The sequence below is a fragment of the Macaca thibetana genome, chromosome 15 (assembly GCF_024542745.1).
Source record: "Macaca thibetana thibetana isolate TM-01 chromosome 15, ASM2454274v1, whole genome shotgun sequence".
NCBI classification, from domain to species: domain Eukaryota; kingdom Metazoa; phylum Chordata; class Mammalia; order Primates; family Cercopithecidae; genus Macaca; species Macaca thibetana.
Window position 1 is genome coordinate 60,889,444 of NC_065592.1, and position 22,180 is coordinate 60,911,623.

The 22,180-nt window shown below is 38.2% G+C and overlaps 1 protein-coding gene and 1 pseudogene across 3 annotated transcripts in view; one reads left to right on the forward strand and one right to left on the reverse strand.

The window, feature by feature from the left end:
• SLC24A2 (solute carrier family 24 member 2) overlaps positions 1 to 22,180 on the forward strand; it is a 276,863-nt gene that overhangs the window by 74,119 nt on the left and 180,564 nt on the right. The gene's annotated exons all lie outside the window — the stretch shown is intronic.
• LOC126937704 (uncharacterized protein C11orf98-like) lies at positions 111 to 1,402 on the reverse strand (annotated as a pseudogene).

The window sequence follows — 22,180 nt, forward strand, 5'->3', positions numbered from 1 at the left end:
GGATCATCTCTCCCTGTGTTCCTGCAGCAGCATCCCAGCTGGCTGATTTGCAGTCCTCTTGGCTTGTCTCCAGTCTTTCTCCACCTGTGCCCAGAGCAATCTGCCTAAAACCCCTATGATACCATATTTGACCCTAATCTTTCCCGCAGACCTTTGGATGAAGTGAAACTTCCTCCGCATGGCTGACAAGGCCCATTCATCACCAGGCTCTACAGATCCCTCATATTATTTTCCTTCTTTCTACTGCCCCCACCCTCCATGCCACACTCATATCCTAGCACTTTTAGTTTGTTGAGCACCTGAACATTTGTGTTCTTTCTCATATTTGAACGTGTAAATGTGTTATTCCCACTGTCTGGAACTTCTCAGCTATTCCTGGCCAAAACCTGCTGGTCCATCATATTTCAAAGCAGATGTCATTTCAATGAGGAAGATTTATTTACCACCACCACCCCCTTGATGAGGCTAGTACTCCTCTTATTTGCCCCTGTGATACCTGGCCCTCTCCTTGTCATGGCACTTGTGACACTGCAAGGTACTTCTGTTTCCTTGGTTATATCCCCTTACCTGAAAGCATCTTGAGGTAAGGAAACAAGTCTGGGATCATCTGCATCTTCTGCCCATAGGGGTAGAGGATGGTCACATGGTACACAGTTGTTGAATGATGAATTAATCAGTCAAAAAATTATTTTCAGAGTGCTAGGGCTTTATTACAAATGGAGTTGACTTGTAAAGAGGCTCTTCTACAATCTTTCTTCTGTACCCTCCTCCCTCCCAAAGACATCCTTCTATGGGAGGATTAGGGAGGAGGAAATCTGGTGAAAAGGGGCACTGCTTTTGCCAAAGTCCTCTAAAACAACCACTGAGTCCTTCTGGATCCAGTTGAGAATCTTCTAGAGGAAGAGGTTTCGCTCGCATCTTCAAGGTCCTTCATTTCTACATCCTAGGGACTTTTGTCCTCTTTTGCCTTTTGAGCTGTGGCTCACTAGTCCTGGATAGTTTTGAGGGGCTTCCACTTCCATGGCTGCTTTCTCTTTCCAGGCAAGCTGGATCTGCTGGAGAAGTTTTCTGCGCTTCTTACCGGACAGAGTAATGTTGGTACGTGCACTGGATGCCCGCTTCTTGAGGTGGTGCTGCATGATCAGCCCTTGGTCTATCACAGCCCTAACCACCCGGTGCCTCAGATGCCACTCCCAGTTCAATACCCACAGGTGCTTGAACAGCTTTTTCTTCAGTTCTGTTCGGGGGCAGTTGATATTTCCCTGGAGAGTCCCCATAGTCACGCCACAATGCCAGTTCCCAATCAGTCAACTTTTTAAGTATTTCCTTTATAATAAATGTTTTATTTGCATTATCTCATTTAATCATCTTAACTTACTTCCATTGCCTAAACATCCCAGCAGCAAAGAAATAGTGAAGCTGTTCTCAACATCATATGCTGAGAACAAAGGGATCACCCAAATGGGGACAACGCACAGAAATGAATAAAGATTAAGGTAAATTTTCCAAGGGAGAAGGCAGGCAAAGAATCATTCTGACAAAGCAGTTGGATCCTCTTTCAACTTCTAAGTGACATTGCTGGAATATTCCCAACCAGAACTCAGAGTAAAACCACTAAAAATACTTGTTAAGGGAAACCGATCTGTTTCATCCTGAAAGTACTTTCCCAGTTGGCAGTCTTGAAAATGTCTATGCTCCTGGAGTTTTATAGCCTTACTTTAAAAAAAAAAAAATGTTTTGTTTTTAAAATAAATTCCAAGAGCACTAGGGACGTGAAGGTTACATAGACTTACTTCACACTTAGTGGAAAATTCTTATCTTGTAAGTCTTTCTTTCTTCTGACAATTTCTTGTTACATTGATTAAATCCCTGTGAGTTGTTTTCTTCCAGTTCAGCCTCTGGGTTCCTGTTTATTTTTCCAGAAAGAACTCAGTAAAATTCTGAAAACAGAAAAGGAATTGAAAATATAGTTTTATTATTTATATTTTGAAAGAGGCATGAATGTTCATGATAGATACAAATATACAAACACAGAAAAAAATTTAAATAATTTCCAGTAATTCCACCACTGTTGGTATTTTAATATATATTCTTCCCATCTGTCTGTCTTGCACATACACACACACACACACACACACTCTCTTTCCCTATTTCCTTCTCTTATGTGTGAACGTATGCATATTTTTAAAATTTACCAATATAGTATCATATGGAACTAATTCTTATGAAATCAGCCTGTTTCATTTAATTGCAAATATCTTTCCATGTCATTAATCATGTGCCTCTGCTTCTCAAATGTTAATGCATGTGCAGATCACTGGGGAACTTGTTGGAAATGCAGAATCTCAGGCCCTCCCCCAGATCTACTGCATCAGAAACTGAATCTTAACAAGTTCCAGGTAAAGGTGACAATATTGGTCCACAGACCATGTTTTAGTAGCAGAGGTTGAAATCTTTTCTGGAGATTGCACAGGGTCCCCAGTATTGATGTAGTTAATTTTATGTAAATAAGCCCCATATGATCAAACACTGGAGTTATTTCCGATTGCCCTGCTAGGATGAGACACATTCTTACAAATATTAGTATATATCCATCATTATTTCCTTAGGAGAAAAAGCCCTGCAGATAGTTTGCTGAATTGTACATGTTTTGAGGGAAATAGTTTATTTTTAAGGATTACAAAATAGTGATTCATTCTACTTTATAGCATGTAAGACTCTAAAATGTAGCCATAGTACTTCCTGACATATATATGCATTTTCCCCTATCTGCAGTGAACCAAAACAGAGCTTTGACATTTTTTATTATTCTGATCAAAGTGCTGTTATCACTTGAAATGGCTTCACCTCTATCTTCAATTCATCTAATTTTATCCATCCTTCAACACAAGAGTTTTAATCTTGCTTCTTCCAGAAAGTCTCCCCTAATAGTCCAACTTACAGTGGGCTCACTTGCTAAATATTTTCACCATTATTCTTTGGGCCAATTATCTCAAAACATACTTTTCTACTTTCTCTTGAAACAACTTAAATCTGTGACTTTGGTCCCTCTCATCTCCTTGACCGGATTATAAATGACAGAGGGAATGGATCTTCAGTGTGCTTCATCTAAGCCCTGTGCAACCCCTCTCACTCCAAGAAGGTTTGAGTGCATTAGAGAAAGCACAGGATTTGGAATGAAAAGGCTCGTGTTTGAAGCCCAGCTCTGCCATTTACTGAGTATTCAAGGAATAAGTCATGTAATCTCTCTGAGCCCTAGCTTTATCATCTGTAAAATGGATACAGTATCTGCACTGCTTGCTAAGATTCTAATCCATCATATATTTTCCAAAAAATCTAAATAATTCAGTAAAAGTCTCAATGTAGAGCTGTCTCTAAATTTCATATAAGATATGCAAGTCTCTCTCTCTCTCTCTCTGTCTTTCTGGTACACACACTTACACATACAAACACAGAAGAATGTATCTCAAGTTCAGGAACCTTTACCCAACAACAGTATCAGGCAGAAACGGAACAATATTGTTTTGTTTTTGTTGCATTGCATTTATTTACTTTCTTTTCAAAAATTATTATTTTTTATTTGCAAATATAAATGTATATATTTATGGTGCACAACATGATGTTTTGCTATATGTATACTTTATGGAATGGCTAAATCAATGAATTATGTATTTTCTATTTATGGCAAACAATATTGATTTTCTGGGTATGGTAGTGATATGAAGTTCACTTTTTAAATAAACATTTACATTCTAAAAGGTAAGTCAATTTAAGGTAAAACACTTCATAAATAGTAACACATAAATTAAGAAAATATGGCAAAATATCATGCTGATGTTATAAAAATGACTGAAGTTTGGGCAACATCTAACTATAGGAAGCCACTGCCAACTGTAATGCAAGATGCAGACATCGGTTGTTGTTGTAGCTATTGTTATGTAAACTACTGGAAGACCAGTTCTTGGAGCCCTAGATTTAATAGATTCTCAATAAAAAATACTCAAATGTAATTTAAAATAGAGCAAAAAGTCAAGTGTTCTGTTATGCAACAAGTCACCATCCATTGTTAAATCTTGCAGAACTCTCCAAAGTGTGTCGAGAAGATCATTTGTTTCTGATGAAGTTAGATATAAATGTAGTGAGGGGCTTTATCAGAATAACTGAGATGGCTCAACATATATCAGTTCCAACTGGGAGAAAGTTTGTGAATAGATTACTTTGCATAAGACATTATTCTTCATTATCAAAAACAATAAATATTTTAGGAACATCAAGTGTACAGAGAATACTTGGCTGGCATTTGACTAAAACCTGCATTCATGGGAAAAACAAAAGGTTTACTGTCCTTTGAATCATCATGATTACTGCTATTGTATTAGAACTCAAAGCAAGTTCACAGAGTTTTCCATTTAACTCTGAAATCTCTCCAAAAAGGAGTAAGTTTTATTAATTCTGTCTTTACGTGAAGAAATGAAATCGGTCAGAGAGAAATTACGTGATTAGTCTAAGATCATGTGGTTATTTATAGCCAGAATGAAAAACAAGAGATTCTGACTTTATGTACCTTGTGACTTTGTTATCCTTTTCCATCCAGGGTAGGCTTCTGCTAGTCTTGGAGTAGTCGATGATTTCACTCAAGTATTCTAGATTCGGATTGTGCCAAAGTGGGATTAAGTTAGATGGATTAAATTAAATAGCAGGATTAAATTAAGTGGGATTAAGATGAGGCCTGTTATGATTGATTTCAGCATAGTGTGGAGGAATTTTCACCACCACATTCTCCTGTCTTGGTTCTGATTATAAAGGGAGGAGGAATTCAAGAAGGCTCCTTCAAAGAATAAGCTGGCCACAGCTTGGGTCTACTCGTACCAGAAGGTTGGTCAGCATCCTTCAAAGCAATAGTGTACTAACTTCACACCTGCATCTTTATTTTAGCCCAATAAGATCTATTTCAAACTTATGACCTCCAGAACTGTTCAGTAATAAATTCATGTTTCCTTAGGCCTCTTTAGTTTTTGGTAGTTTTTTTACAGCAGCAATAGGAAACTAATACAACACAGCTCAGAGTTCTTCCATCCAAAGGGCAAGGGAGCTGGAGTGTTTAGGTATCAACTCCTATCAGTCATTGACTGAGTGCTGCTTGGCATGGGGCTGTGAATTCCTTAGCACTCAACTAAAGGTGGGTAGACGCTGGCAGTTAGAAATCAACCAGAACACAGTGAAGTGCTAAGACTCTGGAAAAATGGACTGGGCACTAGCAGATTCTGCTACAATATGTCTTTTATCTGCCTCTTCCTTTTTAATCTGTCTTCACAATCATGGCACATGCAGATCATCCCCGTCGATCAATCTACTAGCACCTAACAGGTTAATCTTCCCTAAACAGGGAGGGCCTTCAGTGGGTTGTTCTCTTTCTCAAAAATCTTCAACATTCCCACAAGAAAAGATTCTTATACAAGGTGAACCAGATTTCAAATAGTAACTTAGGACTCAATCCTCTGATACTTTAATCTTAGACTTTGAATTTTTAAGTTGGGGTGTACAGAATGAACAGCGAGTGTGCTTGAATATCTATTTGTGTGCAAAGTTCCAGGCTTGGCATACGAACCTTTGGAGTCTTGAAATGTTGATCCCTTTGGTCTGCATTCCTTAGAATAGCAGTAACACCATGAGGAAGTGAGAAAATTGATTTGAAAATGGAGAAGGTTAATTAAAGGAAACAAAACTTCAAGACATGTGGTTGTCAATTGACACTACAGAAACCAAGCCTGAGAAATTCTGAGTTCTGCACATTTACAGAATGTCACAGGTATATTTAGATAAATCTAGAATCTAAGGAGATCTAATTGCTGAAATAATTTCAGCCTACCAAAGCAAGGACGTTCTCACCCTTCCTACTCTTCCTACCCTAATGTAAAGTGCTTAGAGTGTCAGAGCTTTCTGTGGAAGACTTCAGGCTCAAATGACCACATAAAATTTGTCCACAGTCCTCACATTGATTTTGCCAAGTTCTGCGTACTGTGTTTGCTATTGGTCCAAACCATAAAAGGGTGGAGAAAGGAAAAAGAGTCCATACATTTTTAACATATCAAAAAAAATCAAAGTAAATAATATGCTTTAAAATTAGAATAGAAAGTGCTGATGCTAGAGCATTTTTTAAAATCCTTGTTTCACAGTAAGAGCAGAGTGGGGAAAGACAGAGCCTAAGAAAGGAAGAAAGCAAACATTTACTGAGTCCCACATAGATGTTTAGTTCACACCCACCTTCTGAAGAAGCCAGTAATATCTCTACTTGACAAATTATGACGCTAAGGCTCAAAGAGGTTCTGTCATTTAAGTGATGTCATAAAACCAAGAAGTTGGTCATTTGGGATTTGAGTGTGTACTCTGTTTTATCTATGTCTCAGGTGAGACATAACTTGCATTTATATAGTACTTTTCAAAGCATTTTTCTTATGCTGTCTTTAAACTTCATCTATGAGGCAGACGTCAATTGCCACATTTTACAAATACAATTACAGAGGCTCAGAACTGTTTTGCCCAGAAAGACACAGCCAGTAAGCAGCAAAACAAGTCTGGGTCATGGAGCTCAGGTCTCAGGACCCCTCTAGTGCATCCGTGTGTCCTAACCAGAAGGGCTGAGTCATTGGTGTCCTGAAACCAGTCAGGGGCAATTAGTTTATTTCAGAGAATCATCTAGTCAGAAAAAAAAATTAAGACTTACTTTTATTTTTTCTAAATTACTAAATTAATGGAATATCCTTTCAGAAAATTTGGAAAATATACAAAGGAGAAAAATAAAAATCATCTGTAATACCGCCACCCAGAAATAATCACAAGTATTAATTTGATACATTTCTTTTTTTCTTTTTTTTTTTTTTGGTGCCATTTTTTTTTAATAATACTTTTAAGTTCTAGGGTACATGTGCACAACGTGCAGGTTTGTTACATATGTATACTTGTGCCATGTTGGTGTGTTGCACCCATCAACTCGTCAGCACCCATCAACTCGTCATTTACATCAGGTATAACTCCCAATGCCATCCCTCCCCCAATCCCCCTCCCCATAATAGGCCCCGGTGTGTGATGTTCCCCTTCCCGAGTCCAAGTGATCTCATTGTGCAATTCCCACCTATGAGTGAGAACATGCGGTGTTTGGTTTTCTGTTCTTGTGATAGTTTGCTGAGAATGATGGTTTCCAGCTTCATCCATGTCCCTGCAAAGGACACAAACTCATCCTTTTTTATGGCTGCATAGTATTCCATGGTGTATAATTTGATACATTTCTTTCCAGTGCTTGTGATACAAATATGCATGCATACTGTATTTTTAGAAAAGTAGTTTTAGAAAAAGCATGCCATGTATAGCTTAATATCCTGGTTTTCTAATTAACATTGGATGATGAATATTTTCCCAGGTCGTTAAGTAATCTTAAGAAACTGCCTCATGCATCATAATATTGCATTAATGTAACCTTAATTTAGTGAAACATTATTCACTTACTGTTGAACATATTGTTCCTGGTTATAAGCTTGTACAACATACTGCAACTTTGGTATCTAAACACAAAATTTTTATTTCCAACAGCAGTGGATAAGAGGGTCAATTTCTCCACTTTGAGTGTTTTTAAGACTTTTGCAAGTTGGATAGGTAGAAACAAATTCTTTTTTGAATTTGCATTTTACAGATTACAGCCACACTGAATTTGTTTCCCCATGTTTACTTTGCCAGGCGTTCTGGTCTCCATGCAGTTCCATGTCTGTTTATGTGCTAACACAGTACTCAGAGACCCAGCAGTAGGTGCCAAGACAATCAGCTGTTACAGCAATTCCCAGAACCCCTGAGTCTGGGAACTGCCAGCACCAGAGCATAAGCACCTCTAGGCAGGAACTCCATCTTATTCATCTTTGTAGTCCCCACTCCTGGTTCTAAGCCAGACACCTGTCAAGTTCTCAATACATTTGTTGAAAATATTACAATAGACCATATATTCTGATTTTGGCCTTCTAACTTGCTCTGTGACTTTTGACAAGTTCTCTCACCTCTCTGTGCCTCCATGTCTTCCACTATAAATGAATGGAAGTGTGATATGCCATACTTTGTGAGCAAAGTGCTAGAGCAGTGGTACAATTCCCATACAAAAGGTCTCTGTGGGTGGGTCCATGTCACCTAGGCAGGATTCCTTTCCTTCTGCAACACAGAGAGTGAATTCGATGTGTATTTGAGATTTGGGTTTGTGATCCCTTCACACCTTTCATATTGATGTACTATGGCCAAAGCAAATTTCTTTTGTTTCTCTTTATATCCCCAGAGTGCACACTGCATGGCATATAGGAAGTGTCTAAAAGGAGTGAACAAATGAAGGACTGAAGTCATTAAAGGTGAAGGGATGAGTAAATGAAATATTCGAGCTGAAAGAGATTTTACAAATCTAATTTTAGAGGTCTTGGTTACCATTTTATTTTTTGTAGACACAGCTATACAGATTGACTATCCCTTATCCAAAATGCTTAGAACCAGAAGTGTTTTGGATTTCAGATTTTTTTGTTTGGAATTTGAAATATTTGCATATATATATAACGATGTGTCTTGGATTAGACCCCAAGTCTCAACATCAAGTTTATTTATGTTTCATATACACGTAGCCTGAAGGTGATTTTATACAATATTTTTGTTAATTTTTTGCATAAAACAAAGTTTTGGCTGCAATTTGACTGAGAACTGTTACATGAGGTCAGGTATGGAATTCTTCACATATGGTATCATGTCTATGCTGAAAAAGTTTTGGATTTTGGAGCACTTCAGATTTTGGATTTTCGGATTAGGGATGCTCAACCTATAACAGCATCTCCACCTTAGAAGCACTTGCTAGAATAAACTTAAATCATTTAAATAAGATAAATTTCAATAACTAGCCAGGGAAATTTGATTTCATAAAAATGTTTCCATATCAAAACATTTTTGTTCATTTTTGCCTTGCTTTGTTTTGTTATTGGCCATGATCTTAATATATATTTATATATATTAGAAGTATAGAGTTTTCACTTTTAGAGGGAACACACCATGTATGAAGGAATGATTAGGTTAGAAATTGTTTTTACAGGTGAACTTTGCCACCATATCAAAAAAATGTAATGTTTTTTCAGTTTCCAAAACTAATTTAAATGAGTAATGATGTCAATGAAAAATGGAAAGTATGAATTGTGTCTTCTTTGAGGATCTTTTTCTTTAAAAGATGAACATGATTATTTTAACCTGCTAAATGTATATTTTTAAATGTTTCACTACTTGGTATAATAATACCATATTTCTAAACTGACAAAATGATAATTTAGTGAAGCTAGTGTAAGGAAATTATAATATTTACTTGGGGCGGAGCAAGATGGCCGAATAGGAGCAGCTCCAGTCTCCAACTCCCAGCGCGAGCGACACAGAAGACCGGTGATTTCTGCATTTTCAACTGAGGTACTGGGTTCATCTCACTGGGGAGTGCCAGACGATCGGTGCTGGTCAGCTGCTGCAGCCCGACCATCGAGAGCTGAAGCAGGGCGAGGCATTGCCTCACCTGGGAAGCGCAAGGGGGAAGGGAGTGCCTTTTCCTAGCCAGGGGAACTGAGACACACAACACCTGGAAAATCGGGTAACTCCCACCCCAATACTGCGCTTTAAGCAAACAGGCACACCAGGAGATCATATCCCACACCTGGCCGGGAGGGTCCCACACCCACGGAGCCTCCCTCACTGCTAGCGCAGCAGTCTGTGATCTACCAGCAAGGCAGCAGCGAGGCTGGGGGAGGGGCGCCCGCCATTGCTGAGGCTTAAGTAGGTAAACAAAGCTGCTGGGAAGCTCGAACTGGGTGGAGCTCACAGCAGCTCAAGGAAACCTGCCTGTCTCTGTAGACTCCACCTCTGGGGACAGGGCACAGTAAACTAAACAAACGCAGCAGACACCTCTGCAGATGCAAACGACTCTGTCTGACAGCTTTGAAGAGAGCAGTGGATCTCCCAACACGGAGGTTGAGATCTGAGAAGGGACAGACTCCCTGCTCAAGTGGGTCCCTGACCCCTGAGTAGCCTAACTGGGAGACATCCCCCACTGGGGGCAGTCTGACACCCCACACCTCACAGGGAGGAGTACACCCCTGAGAGGAAGCTTCCAAAGCAAGAATCAGACAGGTACACACGCTGTTCAGAAATATTCTATCTTCTGCAGCCTCTGCTGCTGATACCCAGGCAAACAGGGTCTGGAGTGGACCTCAAGCAATCTCCAACAGACCTATAGCTGAGGGTCCTGACTGTTAGAAGGAAAACTATCAAACAGGAAGGACACCTACACCAAAACCCCATCAGTACATCACCATCATCAAAGACCAGAGGCAGATAAAACCACAAAGATGGGGAAAAAGCAGGGCAGAAAAGCTGGAAATTCAAAAAATAAGAGCGCATCTCCCCCGGCAAAGGAGCGCAGCTCATCGCCAGCAACGGATCAAAGCTGGATGGAGAATGACTTTGACGAGATGAGAGAAGAAGGCTTCAGTCCATCAAATTTCTCAGAGCTAAAGGAGGAATTACGTACCCAGCGCAAAGAAACTAAAAATCTTGAAAAAAAAGTGGAAGAATTGATGGCTAGAGTAATTAATGCAGAGAAGGTCCTAAACGAAATGAAAGAGATGAAAACCATGACATGAGAAATACGTGACAAATGCACAAGCTTCAGTAACCGACTCGATCAACTGGAAGAAAGAGTATCAGCGATTGAGGATCAAATGAATGAAATGAAGCGAGAAGAGAAAAACCAAAAGAAAAAAGAAGAAAAAGAAATGAACAAAGCCTGCAAGAAGTATGGGATTATGTAAAAAGACCAAATCTACGTCTGATTGGGGTGCCTGAAAGTGAGGGGGAAAATGGAACAAAGTTGGAAAACACTCTTCAGGATATCATCCAGGAGAACTTCCCCAACCTAGTAGGGCAGGCCAACATTCAAATCCAGGAAATACAGAGAACGCCACAAAGATACTCCTCGAGAAGAGCAACTCCAAGACACATAATTGCCAGATTCACCAAAGTTGAAATGAAGGAAAAAATCTTAAGGGCAGCCAGAGAGAAAGGTCGGGTTACCCACAAAGGGAAGCCCATCAGACTAACAGCAGATCTCTCAGCAGGAACTCTCCAAGCCAGAAGACAGTGGGGGCCAATATTCAACATTCTTAAAGAAAAGAATTTTCAACCCAGAATTTCATATCCAGCCAAACTAAGTTTCATAAGTGAAGGAGAAATAAAATCCTTTACAGATAAGCAAATGCTTAGAGATTTTGTCACCACTAGGCCTGCCTTACAAGAGACCCTGAAGGAAGCACTAAACATGGAAAGGAACAACCGGTACCAGCCATTGCAAAAACATGCCAAAACGTAAAGACCATCAAGGCTAGGAAGAAACTGCATCAACTAACGAGCAAAATAACCAGTTAATATCATAATGGCAGGATCAAGTTCACACATAACAATATTAACCTTAAATGTAAATGGACTAAATGCTCCAATTAAAAGACACAGACTGGCAAACTGGATAAAGAGTCAAGACCCATCAGTCTGCTGTATTCAGGAGACCCATCTCACACGCAGAGACATACATAGGCTCAAAATAAAGGGATGGAGGAAGATTTACCAAGCAAATGGAGAACAAAAAAAAGCAGGGGTTGCAATACTAGTCTCTGATAAAACAGACTTTAAACCATCAAAGATCAAAAGAGACAAAGAAGGCCATTACATAATGGTAAAGGGATCAATTCAACAGGAAGAGCTAACTATCCTAAATATATATGCACCCAATACAGGAGCACCCAGATTCATAAAGCAAGTCCTTAGAGACTTACAAAGAGACTTAGACTCCCATACAATAATAATGGGAGACTTCAACACTCCACTGTCAACATTAGACAGATCAACGAGACAGAAAGTTAACAAGGATATCCAGGAATTGAACTCATCTCTGCAGCAAGCGGACCTAATAGACATCTATAGAACTCTCCACCCCAAATCAACAGAATATACATTCTTCTCAGCACCACATCATACTTACTCCAAAATCGACCATGTAACTGGAAGTAAAGCACTCCTCAGCAAATGTACAAGAACAGAAATTATAACAAACTGTCTCTCAGACCACAGTGCAATCAAACTAGAACTCAGGACTAAGAAACTCAATCAAAACCGCTCAACTACATGGAAACTGAACAACCTGCTCCTGAATGACTACTGGGTACATAACGAAATGAAGGCAGAAATAAAGATGTTCTTTGAAACCAATGAGAACAAAGATACAACATACCAGAATCTCTGGGACACATTTAAAGCAGTGTGTAGAGGGAAATTTATAGCACTAAATGCCCACAAGAGAAAGCAGGAAAGATCTAAAATTGACACTCTAACATCACAATTAAAAGAACTAGAGAAGCAAGAGCAAACACATTCGAAAGCTAGCAGAAGGCAAGAAATAACTAAGATCAGAGCAGAACTGAAGGAGATAGAGACACAAAAAAACCCTCCAAAAAATCAATGAATCCAGGAGTTGGTTTTTTGAAAAGATCAACAAAATTGACAGACCACTAGCCAGACTAATAAAGAAGAAAAGAGAGAAGAATCAAATCGACGCAATTAAAAATGATAAAGGGGATATCACCACCGACCCCACAGAAATACAAACAACCATCAGAGAATACTATAAACTCCTCTACGCAAATAAACTGGAAAATCTAGAAGAAATGGATAATTTCCTGGACACTTACACTCTTCCAAGACTAAACCAGGAAGAAGTTGAATCCCTGAATAGACCAATAGCAGGCTCTGAAATTGAGGCAACAATTAATAGCCTACCAACCAAAAAAAGTCCAGGACCAGATGGATTCACAGCTGAATTCTACCAGAGGTACAAGGAGGAGTTGGTACCATTCCTTCTGAAACTATTCCAATCAATAGAAAAAGAGGGAATCCTCCCTAACTCATTTTATGAGGCCAACATCATCCTGATACCAAAGCCTGGCAGAGACACAACAAAAAAAGAGAATTTTAGACCAATATCCCTGATGAACATCGATGCAAAAATCCTCAATAAAATACTGGCAAACCGGATTCAGCAACACATCAAAAAACTTATCCACCATGATCAAGTGGGCTTCATCCCTGGGATGCAAGGCTGGTTCAACATTCGCAAATCAATAAACATAATCCAGCATATAAACAGAACCAAAGACAAGAACCACATGATTATCTCAATTGATGCAGAAAAGGCTTTTGACAAAATTCAACAGCCCTTCATGCTAAAAACGCTCAATAAATTCGGTATTGATGGAACGTACCTCAAAATAATAAGAGCTATTTATGACAAACCCACAGCCAATATCATACTGAATGGGCAAAAACTGGAAAAATTCCCTTTGAAAACTGGCACAAGACAGGGATGCCCTCTCTCACCACTCCTATTCAACATAGTGTTGGAAGTTCTGGCTAGGGCAATCAGGCAAGAGAAAGAAATCAAGGGTATTCAGTTAGAAAAAGAAGAAGTCAAATTGTCCCTGTTTGCAGATGACATGATTGTATATTTAGAAAACCCCATTGTCTCAGCCCAAAATCTCCTTAAGCTGATAAGCAACTTCAGCAAAGTCTCAGGATACAAAATTAATGTGCAAAAATCACAAGCATTCTTATACACCAGTAACAGACAAACAGAGAGCCAAATCAGGAATGAACTTCCATTCACAATTGCTTCAAAGAGAATCAAATACCTAGGAATCCAACTTACAAGGGATGTAAAGGACCTCTTCAAGGAGAACTACAAACAACTGCTCAGTGAAATCAAAGAGGACACAAACAAATGGAAGAACATACCATGCTCATGGATAGGAAGAATCAATATCGTGAAAATGGCCATACTGCCCAAGGTAATTTATAGATTCAATGCCATCCCCATCAAGCTACCAATGAGTTTCTTCACAGAATTGGAAAAAACTGCTTTAAAGTTCATATAGAACCAAAAAAGAGCCCGCATCTCCAAGACAATCCTAAGTCAAAAGAACAAAGCTGGAGGCATCACGCTACCTGACTTCAAACTATACTACAAGGCTACAGTAACCAAAACAGCATGGTACTGGTACCAAAACAGAGATATAGACCAATGGAACAGAACAGAGTCCTCAGAAATAATACCACACATCTACAGCCATTTGATCTTTGACAAACCTGAGAGAAACAAGAAATGGGGAAAGGATTCCCTATTTAATAAATGGTGCTGGGAAAATTGGCTAGCCATAAGTAGAAAGCTGAAACTGGATCCTTTCCTTACTCCTTATACGAAAATTAATTCAAGATGGATTAGAGACTTAAATGTTAGACCTAATACCATAAAAATCCTAGAGGAAAACCTAGGTAGTACCATTCAGGACATAGGCATGGGCAAAGACTTCATGTCTAAAACACCAAAAGCAACGGCAGCAAAAGCCAAAATTGACAAATGGGATCTCATTAAACTAAAGAGCTTCTGCACAGCAAAAGACACTACCATCAGAGTGAACAGGCAACCTACAGAATGGGAGAAAATTTTTGCAATCTACTCATCTGACAAAGGGCTAATATCCAGAACCTACAAAGAACTCAAACAAATTTACAAGAAAAAAACAAACAACCCCATCAAAAAGTGGGCAAAGGATATGAACAGACATTTCTCAAAAGAAGACATTCATACAGCCAACAGACACATGAAAAAAATGCTCATCATCACTGGCCATCAGAGAAATGCAAATCAAAACCACAATGAGATACCATCTCACACCAGTTAGAATGGCAATCATTAAAAAGTCAGGAGACAACAGGTGCTGGAGAGGATGTGGAGAAATAGGAACACTTTTACACTGTTGGTGGGATTGTAAACTAGTTCAACCATTATGGAAAACAGTATGGCGATTCCTCAAGGATCTAGAACTAGATGTACCATATGACCCAGCCATCCCATTACTGGGTATATACCCAAAGGATTATAAATTATGCTGCTATAAAGACACATGCACACGTATGTTTATTGCAGCACTATTCACAATAGCAAAGACTTGGAATCAACCCAAATGTCCATCAGTGACAGATTGGATTAAGAAAATGTGGCACATATACACCATGGAATACTATGTAGCCATAAAAAAGGATGAGTTTGAGTCCTTTGTAGGGACTTGGATGCAGCTGGAATCCATCATTCTTAGCAAACTATCACAAGAACAGAAAACCAAACACCGCATGTTCTCACTCATAGGTGGGAACTGAACAATGAGATCACTTGGACTCAGGAAGGGGAACATCACACACCGGGGCCTATCATGGGGAGGGGGGAGGGGGGAGGGGGGAGGGATTGCATTGGGAGTTATACCTGATGTAAATGACGAGTTGATGGGTGCAGCACAGCAACATGGCACAAGTATACATATGTAACAAACCTGCACGTTATGCACATGTACCCTACAACTTAAAGTATAATAATAATAAATAAATTAAAAAAAAAAAAAAATAACTAAAATTGTAAAGGGACATTAAATAATAATCTGCCTGCCTAAAAAAATAATAATAATAATAATAATATTATTTACTTACAGAACTCACTCAGAACTGTTTTTGTATCACTTATTCATGCAATTAAAAAGGACAGATACTTTTTAGGCTTTTCTCAATTCCTAAATTAGTTCTCTGGTTAGAACAAATTAGTGTCAAGGAAAATATTTTTTCTCTTCAATTTTTATTTTAAATTCTGGAGTACATATGCAGAATGTGCCGGTTTGTTATGTAGGTAAACATGCGCCATGGTGATTTGCTGCACAGATCAACCCATCACCTGGGTATTAAGCCCAGCATACATTAGCTGTTCTTCCTGATGCTGTCCATCCCACTGCACCCCCGGCAGGCCCCAGTGTGTGTTGTTCCCCATCGTGTGTCCATATGTTCTTAGAAAAAGATATTTTTAAAATAATTTCAGAAGTTGTTATTTCAATTTCCAAAGCCATTGATGCAATCACTTGTGTAGGTTCTTAATATATTGATTAAAACATTGGCTAACATGGTGTTTTTTTAATTTCCTAGAATTGTTACTGTGGATCATAACTGCTAAATATTTCAAATATAATGTTACACTTTTTAGCAATTAATGTACCCCAGTGCTTAGTATTAAGAACACTTAAAAGAAAATAGCTCGACATGGCATATAACATATTGAGATCTGTTATAAAATTTTCAAACCAGGTACATGACAAAGTTACCTTATGTACCTGGTTATTAGAAAAGAAAAAATTCTAAAAAGATGCCGTTAAGGTTAAATTTAAATTATATATTTGAAATTAAATTACAAACTTTTTAAAGAAAGCCTATACATTTTAATTTTATATTTTAAAGAATATAATAGCTTTACTACACATTAGATTTTCTTAGAACTACCATGTTTGTGGAATTAAATTCCTACATCATGAATGAGACATTACTTTTTACTGGATGCAATATTTTCTTTTATCTTTCTGATGATATTAAAAATAGATTTTATTTAATGCAATTTAAAACATACAAAAGATATAGAAGAATAATATAGCAAACACCAGTACACCCAAAATGCAGCTTAGGAAATAAAACATCACATACTCGAAGTTATCTGAATATACATTCCAGTTACTTTCCTTCCTGCCAGCCTCCCAGAGGTGACCTCCATCTTGAGTCTGGAGGATAACTAAAATGTATTGCCTTATAGATTTGGTAGACAAGTATGAATCCTTAAAGCAACAGTCCCAAACCTTTTTGCACACAGGGACCAGTTTCGTGGAAGACAATTTTTCCACAGACAGAGGTTGGGGCTGAGGGGTGTGGGGAGGATGGTTTTTCGATGAAACTGCTCCACCTCAGATCATCAGGCATTAGATTCTCATAAGGAATATACAACCTAGATCCCTCACATGCACAGTTCACAATAGGGTTCCTGCTCCTATGAGAATCTAATGCCACCACTGATCTGACAGGAGGCAAAGCTCAGGCAGTAATGCTCACTCACCCGTTGCCCACCTCCTGCTGTGCAGCCTGGTTCCTAACAGGCCACAGGCTGGTACTGGTCCACAGCCCAGGGATTGGGGGCCCCTGCCTTAAAGGAGATATGGTAAAGTTGTTGCATGTATTTATTCAAAGCTTATTAACTTTGTATAGTGTTTTAATGCGTGTGGTCTCCTGTAATTTGCTTTCCTTAAGTCAACATTATATTTATGAAGTATATCTGTATTGAAATACTTAGCTCTAAGTCATTCATTTTAAGTGATTTTGGCATTCAGTTATATGAATAGTAAAATCTATCCATTCTCTTTTGGTGAAGGGTTAGATTTTTTCTAGGTTTTGTTTTGTTTTGTTTTGTTTTTCTGCTACTAACAAGCAATGCTGCTATGAATAATCTGTGCATGTCTCCTAGTGACATGTGCAAGAATTCCTCTAAGATAAATCGCTACAAGCAGAATTGCTGGGTTTCAGGTGGGTTTAACTTCAAGTTTGCTAGATATTGCCAAATTGTATTTCAGATTGAGTTGTATCAATTGCAGTTCTTCTTTTTAAGTTTTTTTTTTTTTTTTTAATGGTTTCTGTTTTCTCCAATACTTTTTTTCTTATTCAGTTGTTTGGTTGGTGTTTGTGTGTTTTTGTCTCTGACTTTCACTGTGAGGGCTTTCCTCAAGTGTCTGGTAAAGGCAAGCCAATCATATTTGAGGGTAAAGCCCAAAAGAGCCTTCGGAAGTCCTGTGTGAGTGATGGGGACATGGGACAGGTGTGAACTGTGGGCTTCACTTGAATACAGGGTTTCTTAACAGTGGCACTACTGACATTTGGGGCTGGATAATTCATTGTTGTGAGGGCTGTTTTGTTCTTCTGTGCATTATAGGATGTTTAACAGCTTCCTTAGCCTCTACCCACTAGATGCCAGTAGCATCATGCCCCTCCAGTTATGGAAATCAAAAATGTCTCTATCCCTTGGGGAAGCCCACCCCCACCCCGTTCCAGTTAGTACTGCTGCTCTAGGATAAATATATGGCTGGCCAGCCTTTTTATTTGCCCCAAATTTAAATCTCCAACGGCCTTTTCTCTGGGGTCATTTGCTTCCTCCAGACAGGCTTCCTCAGCTCCCGTCTTTGCCAGAGGAAAAAGAAAAAAACAGGGAAATCAACTTGAAGAGGGACCTAGTACAGCCATTTTCTCAGTTCCCCCATTTTCACTCTGTACGCCATGCTTGCCCTTGGCTGTGTTTGGTATCTCTGAGTCCAAGCTTCCTGGTTTAAATTCCACAGATGTTCAGCCTCCTGTCTCCATAGGGTAGTCTCACTTGCCTGAATGAGGTGGGAAACAAGGATTTGTATTTTTTTTTTAACCTCTGTAACTAATATTGCCATGATTATCCTTTGAAGTTTATCTTTGTGCATATCTGAACTCTTTATGATAAATTCCTAAAAGTGAATTTTTAAATCTGTGCAATTTGACATGCATTTCTGAGTGTACGAATTTTAACCCTTGATGCATACTATGCATAATAATCTAATCACAGTTCTTTTTTCCTTTGGGCAGCATTTACATTTAGAAAGTCTTTCACCTGCTAGTTTCCCTGTAGCCTTTTCTTTATCAGAGAATAAAAGTAAAATAAATTATAAGTCCTCGATAAAATATTAGAAAAAAAGTATTTTGTTTTCCTCTCCTCTGGTTAACAAATTGTTTAGAAAAGATATTAGAGAGGAAATCTTCCATTAGTGAGAGAAAAACTACTTGCATAAATGTAATCTGTAAAAACCTTGATTTAGAACTTTCCTTGTATAAAATACCTCTTATTGAAGCATTTACACTGAGTGGGAAGTGATTGAGCCAATTGCTAAGATAATATTCTGTATACCTTTACCCTATCTGTTGAGATTTCATCATTTATTATTTTCCTGTGCAAATAGGTAATTATTTTCCTAATCTTTTAAAAGCATGTTTATTTAGAATGAACAGTGTAAGATTTGGGATTTTTTTTAAGAGAATCCTAGTTAACCATGTTTTAATTGGCAACTCTGTTTTAGTTGAACTGATTAATTGTGTCTTAGTGGGGATAATTTGAAAATTATAATTTGAAGAGGATTTAACATACATTTTCATCTTCTAAGAAAGTTTCTATTGACCATTTTTCCTCCCCCGACCTGTTTTTCAGATATTTATCTTGCTTGCGGGAAATAACCAAAAACTTAATTTACTTTTAGTTAATTAATAAAGGCAAGTAAAAAGAAAGGAAAAGAAAGGAAGGAAGAAAGGGAAGAAGTTTGTTTGTTTGCTTGTTTGTTTTTTAAAGGGTGCTTCAGAAATCACCTTTATAAAAATCAAACTCATCTTTTCCCAACACTGTCTTCTGTACATGAGAAGCATCTTAAAATTGAAACTGACCTTTTAGGCAGGACAGGGAAGATGACTTTAGTGCTTATCAGTCTTGTTGATGTCCTTTTCTTACTTTTGTCCTCTGAATGTACTTGACTGGAGAAAACACCATTTTTAAATCTCTTTATATTGAAGATATATAAAGAGTAAGAGTTTAGGTATATAAAGGCAATGCTTTCATCTAGTGATTTCTTGTCCTTGGTTTTAGGCAGGGCCATCAACAACTGAAAAAGAAATCATTACTTCCTGCAGCAAAATTAAAATTAAAAATTAATAAACTAGTAAACAGTCATGGTGTACCTACCGTGGACCAGATCCTTTGCCAACAGGCTGCATTCATACATAGACAGATGAATGACTAGAGACCTGATTACAAAGATAGACAAACCATTGATGGACATTTGGGTTGGTTCCAAGTCTTTGCTATTGTGAATAGTGCCACAATAAACATACGTGTGCATGTGTCTTTATAGCAGCATGATTTATAATCCTTTGGGTATATGTACACCAACATGGCACATGTATACATATGTAACAAACCTGCACATTGTGCACATGTACCCTAGAACTTAAAGTGTAATAATACTAAAAATAAATAAGTAAATAAATACATAAATATAGACAAACCAACACTTTCATGGATGTTACCTCATTTTATGCTCACAAATGCTCTATCAGTCAATGATGTCCCCATTTTATAGACAGAAACACAACCTGTTAGAAGTTATGTGGTTAAGTGACTTGCCAAAGGTCAAATGGCTAAGAAGTATGTATTTTTGGGATATAAAGCTGATGGGTAAAGCTTGAAAAATGAGACAGTTTGCTAATTGTAAAGGTTTGGTCATTAATCAACATTCATTCATCTAACAAATTTTTATCGAGCACCTTCTATGTACTGGGCATTTTGCTAGGTGCTGGGAGACTACATAACTAATATAAAGTCCCTGCCCTCATACAGCTTACATTTAGTGGAGGAAAGAGACAATAAATACAGCAAATAAGATAGTGATGCATAGTGACAAGTGCTAGGAAGAAAAATAAAGCAGGCTGAGTGGATAAAGAGTGATTATTAGAAGGATGAGAAACCATTACTCCACCTGAAGTCACAAAATAGATAAAGCATCTTTTCCTTGCAGCTCAAAGAGAAAGCCATGTTTTATGTTTTACTGCTGTCATATTTTATCCACAGTGAAGCCAAACATGAAATTTAAAGAATGAAAGAAACTTTAATAAGGTGGCTTCAGTTTTGTCTTATCGTATTATAGTCCATCTTCAAACAATGTCTAAATTACAGTCTATTTTTTTCTAGCATAAATCAAAAGAAAATCTGGTGAGGTCATTATTAGTGTCTGTAAAATTCTAATGGAAGAAAACTTGTAGAAATCTCTCTTTGAAAATCTGTTCCCAGAGTTCAAGTGGCAACTGTTTTGTGACTTGACAAGATAGTTCATGGCTTTTAAAGACAAATGACTTGTTCTGCTTAATGTGGTTTTCTGATAAGCCTTGAGAGAATTTTTTAAATTATGCTTTCAGTTATGCATATATAATTGCCATTCATATATGACATAAGTATGGCATTTGGTATCTACTGCTTTTACAGATAGGTTAATGCAGTGAACTCCTTGGTCATTCTTTAGCCCTTTCTGAAGACAGGAGGTAACAATAATGTACTTACCTCTTGTTAAGAGCTCCACATTTGACCGTTTTACTCATTTTTATAATTCCAGTGTTTGCTTGCAAATAATCTTCCCTTGTAGTATAAAGACATTGGAGTGCCCTGAGCAGAGGGGAGGGGTAGAGCTTTCAGGAAAGCAGTGATGAAACTGATATCTCTGGACAATATCAGCATCTCAAGGGAAGCAACTTTTATCCTCACCCTTGTTCTTGACTTGAACTCCAGTCCTTGTCCTATATACTAGTGTTGCCCAATGAGTGCAATCCAGTACTGTGGCATTTGAAAAGATTTTAGGTGGTACAACAAACATTTTTAATGATTATATGCTTATTTTAACATATACTGGAAAAGTATAAAACTGGTTATATACTTTTAACCAGAGAAATAAACCCATTTCTCAAAAGTTATGCTTAGAAGCAATGAGGAAGTGAAAGAAAAGTGAGTCCACTTAAAGTACTAGGTTAATAATAGCAGAGATAGAACCCAGCTATGGCAAAACTGTGGCAGTAGTGCATGGATGATCGAGGGCAAATGAACACAGCCCTCACTGTGGTCTTCAGTCACCTGGAGCCCTGCTTTTCCAAAGACTGATTCCCTGTGGTCCTTTTCTTCATTTTCTGATAACCTCTTCTCTTCATATCTCTTTGCTGCCCATGGGAGATTTCACAGCCTGGCCCTGTCCTGTGGGAGCCCCACTAGTGTGAGTCTCAGGGGGCTGGCATGTGGCTACACTGAGCATTGTTCAATCCCTGGAGGCCTCTGTTGAACTTCCTTTTTTAGTTGAGGTAGATAAAGACCCTTCCAAAGTTTCCCTTACATGCAGGTGTATCCTACATTTGTAAGGGCTCCTTTCATCCTTTCTTGTTTACACATTCAGAGGAGGATGTTTCAGTGCTGCCAGTGGACTAAAATTGAATAGAACATCTTGTGCTGGACTTCTGGGGTCTGAAATTATCTTGGACAGCTTCAAAGATTTTCATTATTTAAATAATAATTGTCATATGAACCTGTTGTTTGAATGTGATACTGTCTTTTTCTTTTGCCAATACACATTCTCTC